This window comes from Alligator sinensis, unplaced genomic scaffold, assembly GCF_000455745.1.
Source record: "Alligator sinensis unplaced genomic scaffold, ASM45574v1 scaffold301_1, whole genome shotgun sequence".
NCBI classification, from domain to species: domain Eukaryota; kingdom Metazoa; phylum Chordata; order Crocodylia; family Alligatoridae; genus Alligator; species Alligator sinensis.
Genome location: NW_005842035.1, coordinates 1,060,616 through 1,073,144, shown reverse-complemented (window position 1 = coordinate 1,073,144; position 12,529 = coordinate 1,060,616). Strand labels below are relative to the sequence as shown.

Below are 12,529 nucleotides of genomic sequence, written 5' to 3'. Positions count from 1 at the left end.
GGTCCAGGTTGTGCATGTGGATGTCGCCATACGTGTCTGTCTGTAGCCTCGCCGAGAGGAGGCTCACGTGAGCGTGCATGACCTTGTGACTTAAGACACCGGACGGGGAATCTGGAGGTCCAGGTCCCTGCTTTTGTCACAGACCATCATCCCGAGCCGTGCCACTTATCCTCAGAAGCAGGAATGCTTCTCCTGCCTTTGTCTAAGGCAGTACTTCTCAACCCTTTTAGACTTGAGGCAAACCTCCATAGATTTGAGGCCTGTCCCCCTCGATAGGCTCAGGACCCCACCTGAGGCAATGTCAACTTTTAGCTTTGGCTCTTTTTTTTGACCACATAAAAATATAACGAAGCCATTCTTCAGTTGTACAGAACTCAGAAAGACCCCCAATGGGTCAGAAAGCTTTTAACACTGTGACTTCTTTGAAATCTTGGGGTTGATCTTGTGAATCGTGCTTGCACACCCACTGCGTGGTGCCCTGCTGCACCCCTGCAAGGATATCAAGGCACCCGTGCATGGTTGAGAATCACGGGTCTGAGGAGACTGTGAATTTTGGGGAGAGTGGAACGACCCCTGAATGAGTGTGGACAGGACATAGTGCAACAGGACCCTGCTCTAGGCAGGGCCCTGCTGTTAATATACATGCGAATGAGAGGTGCTGGCAGAGAGGGGATGTTACGTGTCAGGATCTGTGCTGGCAACCTGAGCACGGAGCCAAAGGCCGGGAAGGGCGAGAGACTGAGCTGCGCAACAGGTCCCGGGCAGGGCTTTGGAAACCAGCTGCACGGGGAAGGTTTTGCTGCCTGCTCTGTGGCCGGGAGAGCCAGACCTCGGCCTGCAGAAGGGTCAGCCTGGCACCTGCCAGCTGTATGATGATGGTCTCATGGGCCTTGCAAGCATTTGAATAGGCAGAAGCAAAACCTCAATGTGGGGGCCAGCTTCCCTGGTGTTTGCTGACTTCCCATGAAAACAGGGGCAGAGCACTGGGACTGGATGCTCTCGCATGCATGAATGCGACCTCCTCGGCCTCCGCTAGGGGATAGCCTGGCTGCCGGGGAAGCTCCTTCCAACCCGCTGCAGAGGTTACTACCTGGCCTTCCTCACTGTTTGGGTCACCCTCCATTGCCCCTTGTATTGGTGTCCTCTGCTCTTGTCCCAGCACGGAGCCAAATAATAGACCCGTAAGAGCCACCAAGCGGGAACGAAGGCAGTATTCGCATGCAGGGGAAGCCGGGTGCCTCGGTGCTACGGCCTCCCCAGTGCTTCCCCTGCTTGCCCACCTCAATGCTAACTCGGGGCTCAACTCTAGGCTTTCAACCAGGCCACTTGACCCCAGGAGACTCCTGATTGAGCCAGCTGGAGCTCCTTTCCCTTCCCCTTGGGGATGAGGATGAAGATGGGCTCCAGCTGGTTGCTACCCCAGCCTCATCTGCCCCTTCCCCTCTGCTGCCTCTGGTGCAACCATCTCACCGGCGCGTGTTATGGGTTCTAGGTAGCTGTTTTTATTGCTTTATTTCTTGCTCCATCTGGATTTGCTGAGGCCGAGGAGGGAGCGGAGGCTAGTGATGAAGCATGGATCCCGGCCTGGAACCAGGCGGCTCTTTCTGCTCCGGGATCTTGGTGTACCTGGGGAGCCTGCTGCACTGCTTTCCCGGGGGCTTTGCAGGTAGCCGGCTGGGGGGCTTCATGCTGCTGGGGCCCCATTGCTGGCGGGGGGGTTTCAGCGTGTCCAAGGGAGGAGACAGTCCCACCTCCCATCTCGGGATGGGCGTTGTTCTGGTGCCTGTTGTCTGACAGGGCAGCGCGTGTGGTCTGCCTTCCTTCTCCACCTGGATCATTGCTAAGCCTTGCTTGATGTAGCTGCGGGAGAAGAGGGAAAGGCTCTGCAGGAAGGGCTCCAAGTCGGCCTTGGGGCACTGCCGCTTGTACTCGTACAGCTCCTCCAGCCCCTCCCTGGTGCTCTCCTTGGAGCCAATCTTCTGGAAGATCCCCTCCAAGACATCCTCAATTTTGCCCTTGGCAGCCGCGCGGGCATCCCCGTTCCCCACCCCCGGATCCGGCTCGCTGGGTGCCTGCTTGGCAAGGGGCTCGGCCGCTGTCCTCAGGTGGGCCTCCAGCTCCGATTCAGCCTTGTTCCCGATCAGCGTGAGGTGGTCCAGGGTCTCGGCTCCCTTCAGCTCGCACAGGGTATGCAGCAGTGTCTTCAGGGCCTGCAGGGGCAGCTTGCTGGCGTGCTGCTTCAGCGCCTCGGTAGGGAAGGCCCGCAGGAAGGTGTGCAGGTCCAGCAGCACGTGGTCCAGGTGGAGGCTGCTGAGGGTGCGCGGCAGGAGCCGGGTAATCCTCCACAAACACTTCGCCACCAGGTCAGGGAGCTGTGGGGTGCCGCCCGCAGCCTCCAGGCTCTCCCGGAGCAGGGTGAGCACGGCCGTGAAGGCTCGGGTCTGGTCCGACGTCTCCAGCACCTTCTTTAACAGGAGGTTGAGGGACTGGGTGACCTCCTGCTCCTCCTCCGGGGCCTGCATTTGGGAACCCAGCAGGAAGGCGATGAGGCTGCGCAGCAGGTCTGTCAGCACCGCCGCCGAGGCCTCACGAGCCAGGCTCTCCCTCTGGAAGAGCGACAGCAGGTTGCTGAGGATGCTGCGGTATAGTCGGATGATGGGGTACCTGCCCGGGCCCAGCTCCTTCTTGGGTCCCTGGAGGCTGTGGATGAACTGGAGCTGCCAGAGGGTGGCTTCGAGGAACTGGTTGACGTGACCCTGCATGGTTCCCACCTTGTCTGGCTGCCCCAGGATCCCATCCATCTGCATCAGAGCCTGGAGGCTGGTGTTGACATCGCTGCTGGCGACGTGGTAGATGACGAGGTCGATGGGGTTGGCCGTGTCATGCTGCATGCTCTCGGTGGGCACCACTTGGGCTTGTGAGCTGGGGATGCCATCCAGCTTGGGGATCTCACCCTGCACCATGCCAGGCACATCCTCTGACCCATCTGCATCCAGCTGGAAAGCCTGAGGAGCTGGAGGCTCCCCCTCCAAGCCCATGCCCATGCCGAGGGTGTGACTGAGATTGGGGGGCAGGGTCTCTTCTGCCCCCATGCCGACATGAGGACTTGATCTCGGACCCGGCGAACGGTTCCCTCTGGCCAGCTGAGCTGCCCCATTAGCTCTCGGGGTCAGGCTCCCCTGCAACATCTTCATCTGTTTCTCTGAAAGAGTCCCGATCAGCTTGAACACCTCTTTCCCATGGACGTTGCTCGCGGTCACGATGACGTTGCAAGCGGCCTGGCGGACGGTGTGATTTTGGGCTCTGAGGAGGGCAGCGATCATCCTTAAGGCTTTGCCTGGGTGGGGCTGGCACACGTGGATGCCATAAACCCCCACTAAATAGCCGAGCTCTTCCAGGCATCTCGCCTGCTGCTGGGCGCTCTTGGACTTGGCCCCTTCCAGGATGAAGCTGGCGATCTTGCTGGCTGGGTAGACCAAGCACAGCCTCTTCAGGACGGCATGCATTTCCTTGAAGATGGCCTCCTGCGACTCCCCCATCTTCAGGACGAGGTACGGGAGGAAGGCATGTGCCTCGTTCTCCGTCAGCTGGTACTTCTCCCGACTCAGCAAGGCGAAGAGCCGCCGGAGGTACTCCAGGCTCTTGGTCAGGACCCACGTGTTGGAGTCGAAGAACCGCAGGGTGAGCCACTTCAGGATCAGGTCCAGGCAGCTAATCACCGCGTCCTTCTCCCTCTCCAGGTGCTTGACCATGATGGCCAAGGCCTTGATGTGGTGCTGGAAGCTGGAGTGGAACATCTCCTCCTGGAGGCAGCTGGACACGCAGCTGCCCATCTGGGCCTTCAGCTGCTCCACGTACTTGCTGCTGGGCGCCGTGAAATCCCACCTCAGCACCTTGCGGCCCTGCTCGTCCTTCACCCTATGCTCCTTCCCCATAGGGACAAGGATGAAGACGGGCCCCAACTGGCTGCCACCCTCCTTCAGCTCCGGCTTCACCTTTGCCGTGCCTTGGGTCATCGACCCTGCTGTTTTGGCTTCTTCAGGGCCAGGTTTCTGGTCCACGGGGCTGCTGGATGCTTGGTCTGGAGCCGGGCAGGCTGGCATTGAGGGAGGCGTGGCGGGACTTGAGTCTGAGGCAGACCCAGCTGCAGCCCTTGGCAGGTTGGAGAGGGATTGAGAAGGTGTGCAAGGTTTGGTTCCGGCTCTCTCCGGCTCGGTCGGCACGAGGTGCTTCTCCCTCGGCTTCAGCGCGCTGGTGGCCTCGGCCATTTTCTCTGTCCCCAGGTGCATGACAAAGAAAGGCAGAGCTCCCTGGGCGGCTGCTCTCATGCCAGCATTGCAATCCTCCAGGCAGGCGTAGAGGTGAGGGACGCACGCCAGCAGCAGCTCTGAGGGGGCAGAGCCGAGCCCAGGTGGCTTCTCCGACGGCTCCTGCTTTGCAAGGGGGGTTTCCTTTCGCATCCCCTCCAAAAAGTCCTCCCCATCCAGCCACTCCTGCAGGCTGGTCTGCTCGGCCCAGGCATTCACAGCCTCCAAGGCGGCAGCTCTCACGGGGCCCTGGCTGCGCCAGAGCGTGGCAAAGAGGGGGACGCCCAGGTCCTTCACGTGCTGCTTGAGGCCTGGGCCTGCGGCCGTGGCCAGCTGCCGGAGGATTTGCAGGGTCTTCTCCACCACGGCAGGGTCAGCATCATGCAGACAGGCCCTGAGGGCGGCCGGGAGCTCGCCGAGGCTGGAGTGGATGGTCCCAGCTGTGAGAAGGAGGCCTGCTACCTCATCCAGCCCTTCCTTCCGCATCTTCCCATCCCACATTTTCTGCACCAGCTCGGAGGGGATCCTAGCGTGGACGTCTACCGCCTCGGCCTTGCCGCAGTCCCCCGCGTCCCCTCCCATCCCCTCCTCCCTGCCGGGCTGGGAGCCACCGCGGGTTGGAGCTGGCGGGCTCTGCCCTTGCACCTTCTGCAACTCCCCATCTATAAGCGAGAGCAGGGGCGGCTTCTCCCCCTTGAACAGGGCCCGCATGGGGGCCCCCACATAGAGGGAGACGACCCCCAGCAAGGTGAGGGCGGAGGCCCGTACATCCGGGTGGACGGCAGCGAGGGCCGCTTTGATGGTATCAGCCAGGGTTTCGACTTCCATCCCCGCAAAACCAAACTCCAGAATCGCATTCGCCAGCCAGCTCAGGGCTTCAGCCTGCGTCCGGGGCTTCTCCTGCAAGAAGGCCAAATCCACGACCTTCCCCGCCGTCCAGGGCAGGGAGCATGCCTCGGCCACCGCTGTCAGGGCGCTCTTTGCCTCGTGGCCGCATATCACATCTCCCAGCTGGTCCACGAGGCCATCCAGGACGATGTGGGCAGAAGCCCTGGAGAAGTTCCCCCTCTGGGCGATGAGGGTGACAAGGTGAAGCTTCTTCCTCACCACTTGCAGCTTGGTTTCCTTCCACCCGGGGTCCTTCACCAGCAGCCTCACCAGGGCTTGGCAGGGCACGGTGCTTCTCTCCATCTCTTCCACGGCCTTCTCAAAGGCTTCCAGGCTGGACAACCTCTCCTTCCAGAGGCTGCTGTCCAGATGTTGGAGGCAGGTGGCTGGGAGCACAGCCGCTGCCTTCTCCTCGCATGCTTCTGCCGAGAGCTCGAGCTCAAACATGGTGTTGGGATCTAGCCTTGGCCTGCCTGGGGCTCCTCTTGAGGCATCAGGCCTGATGGGCGCAGCCGGGCTGGGTGGCGGGAGCTTTCTTTCAGGGGGTCACAGAGAAGCGGCAGGAGAGGCGTCGAGATGTCCTTGCCCCCCACGGCCCATGGAGGAGCCGGCGATGTTCCCGCAGCAGCTCTGGATGCTTTCTGCTCAGCTGTGCGGTGTGATGAGCTCACTTCCTGGAGTGCGCGGGTCATGGGGCATGTCATTGTGATGTCATCCACGTGATGTCATCAGCATGGAGCACCCAGCTGAAGGGAGAATGATTAACCCTTGAGGGACTGAGTCAAGTCCAGCGTCTATAGGAATCGTGCTTCACATTTACCCAGCTCCACTCATCTGAAGGGTCCTGTGTTATAAGTTTGTCTTTGGGAAGATGCCTGTTGGGCTGAGTCTGGGATGGAATAACCCCCTTTGACATGAGGCGTCAAGCTCCTCTGTCCCCCCAAAAAGCTCATTCATCTTGTTCAGGATCAATTTTAATCACCCGCACTTATTCTTCAGTGAGCTCTTGGTTTCTAAAGCAAGGCATTTTCTTGGTCCTTCCAGGATAAAGCTGGCGATCTTGCTGGCTGGGTAGACCAAGCACGGCCTCTTCAGGATGGCATGCACTTCCTTGAGGAAGTGACTCCCCCCATCTTCTGGACGATGTATGGGACAGGACGAAGTATGGGACAGGAGAAGGTACGGGAGGAAGGTCCTGGTCCTGCCTTTGCCCTATGCCAAATTCGTGCTGATGGGACTGCATCAGCTCAGGGTCATTACGGAAACACGGTGAAGCCCAGAAGAGTGTCTGTGGAAGGCAGGAGGAGATATCCACAGGAACCATCGGTTTTAGCTTTCACCAAGTGGACGCCCACTGACTTCCAAAGGAGGCAGCCCTTGAACGAGCATGGCTTTGTGATCTGCTTACCAGAGATGGACAGGGCATCTGTGCCCCATCGCTGAGTTGTTCAGTGAACCTAATGTCTGTGCGTCTCATCACACCGGCTCCAGCCCTGGGTGTTGCAGTCCTCGGTGTATCTATCATTGAATACAGCATGGTTTGGTTCTTGTGCCAAATAAGTGGAGAAAAAGTTCACATGGAATCAAATATTGGAGAATTCTGTTTCGGTTCAACCAGGCCTCATTTTGCTTAACCCCACATGAAGCTTTTCCCTTCCCTTCCAGCTTACTCACCCCTTTGGAAACCCTGTTCTTTTTTTCCCATTGAAATCAAATCAGCAAGGAAAGGAGCTGTTTGCAAGATGAAAAGCCCAACCCTTTTGTTTTTGAAGGCAGCAGAATGAAAGACAGCAGCATTTTCAGGGCTTCCTCCAGCCGCCCCTTTTATTCGTGTCTGCAAGTATTTGCTGAATGGGAACTTGATTTGCAAATAATTTTGATTCCCTGCCAAGCTGCAGGTAGGTGAACCCTGTATTCGCTTGAAAGAAAGAAGGTCAAACCTGCTGTGAGGTCAGGGCTTTATTTTAATATGTGCCATGCAGCACCGAGCACAGTATATATTTTTTGCAGCTGGATGCTATTGAACTACTGAAAACGGAATAAAAGCAGCATAAATGTTATATTTCTTGGTCCCCTCTGCTGGTTACGTGGGGCCTGCAAAAGCAATGCACCTCGTGCTATCCACAGTGTTGCTAATACGCCAGCCAGGACGGAGACGAAAGGAGCCGTGTTAATTTTAAGCTCCCTTGAGGAAAGAGAGGTCTGAGGAAGGAGCACTGGAGAGAGGATGAGTGAGTCTTTGCTTCTAGCAGGGAGCTAGGTGCCAGAAAGCACCAAGAAACCTTAGAGCAGCAAAGCTCCCTTGCAGGTGCTGTAGGCTCTTTCTAACCAGCTGTGCTGAAAAGCCTCAATATGTTTTTGTTTTTAAATGCAAAACCTTTTTGAGCAGGCAGCAATGATCAGACTGCAGCAAAGCCAAAGCACCATGTACACAGGTTTTTATCCTGACATTGGAGCAGGTCCCAAAAGCACAATGCAGTTTAGGGTTTGGGTGCCGCAGGGCACTCGCAGGCAGGGTCATCTACCAGCTGGATTCATCTCCACCCTTGCTCCTGCCCGGTAGGTGACTGACCACGGCTGAAGCAGCAGGGGAGGGAGCAGGAAGGGGAACGCTGCTGATGGGCTGCCCCACCGAGTGGCTTTGACAGCTTTAGGCTGTGGTTGTGGTGGGGACAGAGAGAGCTTCCCCCTGCTCAGCGTGCAGGAGAGGGTGTCTATCCAAGTCTGAGCAAGGCCAGAAGGTCCCCAGGGGTTAACCTGGATATGAACCATAGATTTGCATCAAACCAGATCTCTCTAGAGTGATCTGCCCCCTATTCAATACTGGCTGTTTGGAGCAAGGCAAGAGCATGGGCCCTGATCGACCTGCCGTGCGGGTAGAGGTGGCTGCTGGCAGGCCGCAGCGTGGCTGCACCTCCCCTTCTGGAGGGTGAAGATTGGCATCTCTATCAATCCACTCACGCAAGCTCGCCCTGCTGCTGCCCTTGCTGCCCCCACTCCTTCCAGGATTAATTAGGGCAGATTCCCGTTCCAAAGCCTGCATCCACCCCTTTCCACCAGCACTAAACACCCTGGCGACTGCTGCAGCTAAGGCACAGCTCAGAGCAAGTATCGAGTTTGTCCCCAGCTGCCAGTTCTCTGCCTAATCCATACCCATGCTCCTGGCTTGGTTCTGCTGCGTCTCCATAAATGGTCCCAGGAAAGTGCCTTTTGCCCAGGGATTCAGCAGCAGCCGTGAGCCTTTCTCCACTCACCCAGGTACACGTGGTCTGTACATGCAACCTGAGAATACAAGCAGTGCCCTGCCCCGGTCCATCTAGTGCAGTATTTTGTCTGACAGTAGCAGGGGCGGATGCTGTACGTGGAGAGCATCGAACCAGATCCCTCTAGAGCCATCTGTCCCCTATTCAATACTCACCCTTGCATCCACCATGTATTGGGTTAGAGATGGCAGGGGAAACATCTCCAACCATCCTGTTCAATAGCCATGAATAGATCTATCATCCATGAATTTATCCAGTCCCTTTTGTAACCTGGCTCTGCTCTCTGCCTTCACCCCCTCCTGTGGCAATAACTTCCACAAGTTAACTCCGCTTTGCTTTAAAAAAGGTATTTTTCTTGTTAGGTTTCAACCTGTCCCCTGGTCATTTCAGCAGCTGAACAACAGCTCCCTGTTCACTCGGTCCACACCCTTCATGATTTTATAGACCTCTCTGCTATCCCCCACCTCAGCCTTCTCCTTTTGTGGAAGAGTTTGCTAGGACTTAATTCATTGCTTTGTTGAAGCCAAGAGCTGGAGGGGAGCCAGGGTATAGAGGCGGGTTTTACTTGCACCCACACCGTTGCTGTGAAATGCCTGTCCAGCCTCTCCAGAAAAGCCTCCAGTGAAGGAGATTCTCCTAGGCAGCCTGTTGCCATCACTAGCTGCAACCCACCCAGCTGCTGCCTGACTGCTTGGCAGTGCCATACCCACCTCCCGTCCTGCAAATGGCTCGCGCGAAGAGTAAAGCGTTGGCTCCGAATGTCCTTCCAAGCTAGCCCCTGCGTCTGCCCAGATCACTCGTTCCAGGAAATGGCATTTAGCTCTTGTTATGGGGGTAACGAATGATTCATCCGTGTGCTTATAGGCATGATAGAGGCTAGTGTGCGCTGCATTATTCTGGCTGAGTGAAAAGCTCTCAAAGAATCAGAAAGTGTCTCGGGCTGCGAGAGGCGAGTACAAACTGTTCCCTTCGCAGGAGACGCTAACGGTTTGTTTATTGCTTTTTTCACCCTCGCTCGTCAATGAAACGTCCTCCTGCCTCGTTCCAGGTGAATGAGGGCTCGGTTGTGGGACCCCACTGCCTCTGTTTGGAGGGTGCTCGCCCCACTTCCCCAGACATCTGCAGTATCTTATGTGATCCAGGGCTATTTAGTGGGAGTTGAGAGCTCTGTTTCTCTTGGAGAGGTTTGAAGATCCTATAAGATCTATCTCCTAAATCTCAGGCATTTGGGAAAGAAGGATTTGCTATTAAAGCATGAAGCTGGGGATATTCCTAGTGCCTGTAAGTTAGGGCAGCCCTGAGGATCCTATGAACTTCGCTAGGACTTCTCTTGGATGAAGCCAGTGCAAGGGAAATAATCATCACCCTCTTATCTGGTGCAAATCCAGCTTAGGTCCAGGCTGCTGTTCAGCGCGCTGAATATTCATCTCCTGCATGCATGAGATGTGTTTGGGATGTATGAGAACAAATTCATTCCTCTTGGCTTCTTCCTGCTGTTTTGAGGCTGAATGGCATGCAGAGCGTGTTCAGGGACGGCAGCAGATCCGAGTCTGAATGCACAGCAAGGGGGAGTAAGTTAGAGCCAGTCGTCCATGGTCACTTTGCATCGTGGGACCACACTTTACATTGACACTAGCAGACTGGAGTGAATCCCAGCTGCCTGTCACGGGCTGCCAGCCTGAGCCAGGGAAAATGCCCCTTTCACCCAGTTTGGCTCTGTGTAACCCCACATCCGTGCTCCTGGGGATTGCCGACATTCACGGCAGGGGCTCACGATGGGCAGTCCTTCATGAGACCACCTGTAACTTCCCAGAGGGGGGCTGGGAAAATGCATCCCTTGGAAATCCTCGGGTGGTTTTCACCAAGCCTAATTCTTCAGCCCATAGCTCTAAGACCTTTGTGTGGTTCGTCAGATGTTTTTCCTCATGTTATCTAGTATAAGTCTCTGCCGCAAAGGCACCCAGGAGGGTTGGTCCAGGTGCTGGAAGCAGTGCTAGCAGCAATAGAAAACAATGCAAATCAAGCAATCAAGAAGAAAAAGATCTTTTTTTTTTTTTTTTTTTTTGCAACGTCTTAGTTGGTCTAATAAAAGGTATCATGTGTGAACCAAGCATTCTAGATGTTTGCAATCAATCAGTTGTGTATTGACCCCAACCCCCATTACGGCCCATCTTCACCTCCTTATTGGGAATGCTTGTAATTCAGCAAAACAGCATCATCGGCTTCTCCCCCCCCCCCCCCCCCCCCCAGCTGCCTTCAAGAGGCAGGATCCAGGGCTGGATTCTGCAGGCTTGGCTCACACGCAGCAGGACTGACTTGTGCGAGCAGGGAATATTCCCACGCGAGCTAGCCAGACTGATCCCAGACGTGACCCCCGCAAGCACGTAGCACAACAGACTGTAAGTCTGCAATGTTGGGTGCTTCAGATACAGTGTGGGCAGTGAAGCAATGGTCAAATGAATCAGCCCCCCTGGAGAATAGGTTAATTCATCTCTTAGGCCTTGTCAGTCAAATAGGGTTAATAAGTCCTGCTGGGCCTGTCTTGTCTGTTGAAGCTCTTCAGGATGAGTCCTGCCTATTGCAATGAGTTTGTATAGTGTCTGGCACCATGTCATTGCTGCTGCAATTGTACTGTCTACAGAGAGGTGAATTGTACTGTCTATAAAAACCAACAGCAACTACAGAACAATGCATAGCCCAAGCGTCCATAGCGTTAGCGCCATGCAGCCTGGGGTGTGACTGAAGTGACTGTACTGCACACTCTGTGATACCATCAAACCTACCTATGCCTCCACTGGAAATACAGCCTTTAGCTAGGCAGATGCCAGGAGGATCTGAAGCTAGCAGCTTTCATTAAGCGTGCGTGTACAGGTGATTCCCTCGGGAACCTCCTATGATTTGCAATTGGCTTCATGGACGGTCAGCAGTGTTAAGCTGCCCTGGAAGATGCTGGGTGGAGAGGTGACCAAGGGAATGCTATGGACAAGTAGGACTGTCTTTCTATGCCAGGAAATAGAAGCTCAGATTAGAAGGATAGTCAAGCCTCTGGCCCCTTCTGCAAGTTCCAGTCATTTCTGACTTACTGGGGTTTCATTGCAGAATAATGCGCTTGCTGGCAGTAATTGCTTAGATTTTCTCTCAAGGCACAAGGAACGATCAGGAAATGAGGGATCAACCATGGGGATCAGGGGCCCTCCAGTAGGGCAGACAAGGCAGTCTCCTTGCAGAAGTATCTCCTGCAGCCAGCAGCCAGGGCCCATGCAACATTTTAGGTACTTAGCAGAACCCCGTTACTGTCTTATCTCAGTACCCGGTGATCTTGAATGCAGCTTCCTCCTAGTACCATTGTGAGGCAGGGCAGGACAGGGCCAGGCTGCTAGTGCTGCATAAGTAGAGTCCCAGAGAGATTAAATCAATTGACCAAGTTCAAATAGAGGGCCCTTGGAAGAAGAGGGAATGGGACCTGACTCCCCATGTCCCCGGGAATTTGCTAGCAGCCACGGAGTCACTCATGCTGAAGCCTTGTGCTTGTTCCCACGCTAGCTCCCTGCTCAAGTAAAGTATGTGCTGAGCTGAATCTGGGTCTGTAAGTGTGGCCCTGCTGTATATCAAGACCCCGGGTACCCTTCAGAAAAGCAGCGTAACTGGTATAAATTGCCCAGCTCCTAGTAAGCAATGCTTTAATCCAAAAGAAAGCACCCTGAAGTGGGTTAGCGGGTGAAATAGGCTGCAGGGTTTGCAATTTCCATGCTTAAGACAAGAGCATTGGAACTGTAGCTTCCCCAGCTGCATCAGATGCTAAGCTTTCAACACGAAAGCTTGCTTAATAATTGTTTTCCAACTATTTAAGTTGGTCTAATAAAAGATATCAGATTCACCCAAAGAACCTTGTCAGATGCTAAGACAAATTTCCCAGTTTTTCAAATATATATATATATTTGCTCGATAGTCACATGTGCACCTTTTTCACTCATTGCTGGAGGAAACAAGACACATTTGTGTCCTGGTTATTTTGATGCCATCTTTTTATCGATGAGATCCAGAATGGTTAGAGATGCTCCGAGGGCATTC

The 12,529-nt window shown here is 55.1% G+C and overlaps 1 pseudogene; it reads right to left on the bottom strand.

The window, feature by feature from the left end:
• Nucleotides 1–1,491: 1,491 nt before the first annotated feature.
• On the bottom strand, nt 1,492–5,841 carry LOC102378774 (annotated as a pseudogene).
• Between the last annotated feature and the right edge of the window lie 6,688 nt (nt 5,842–12,529).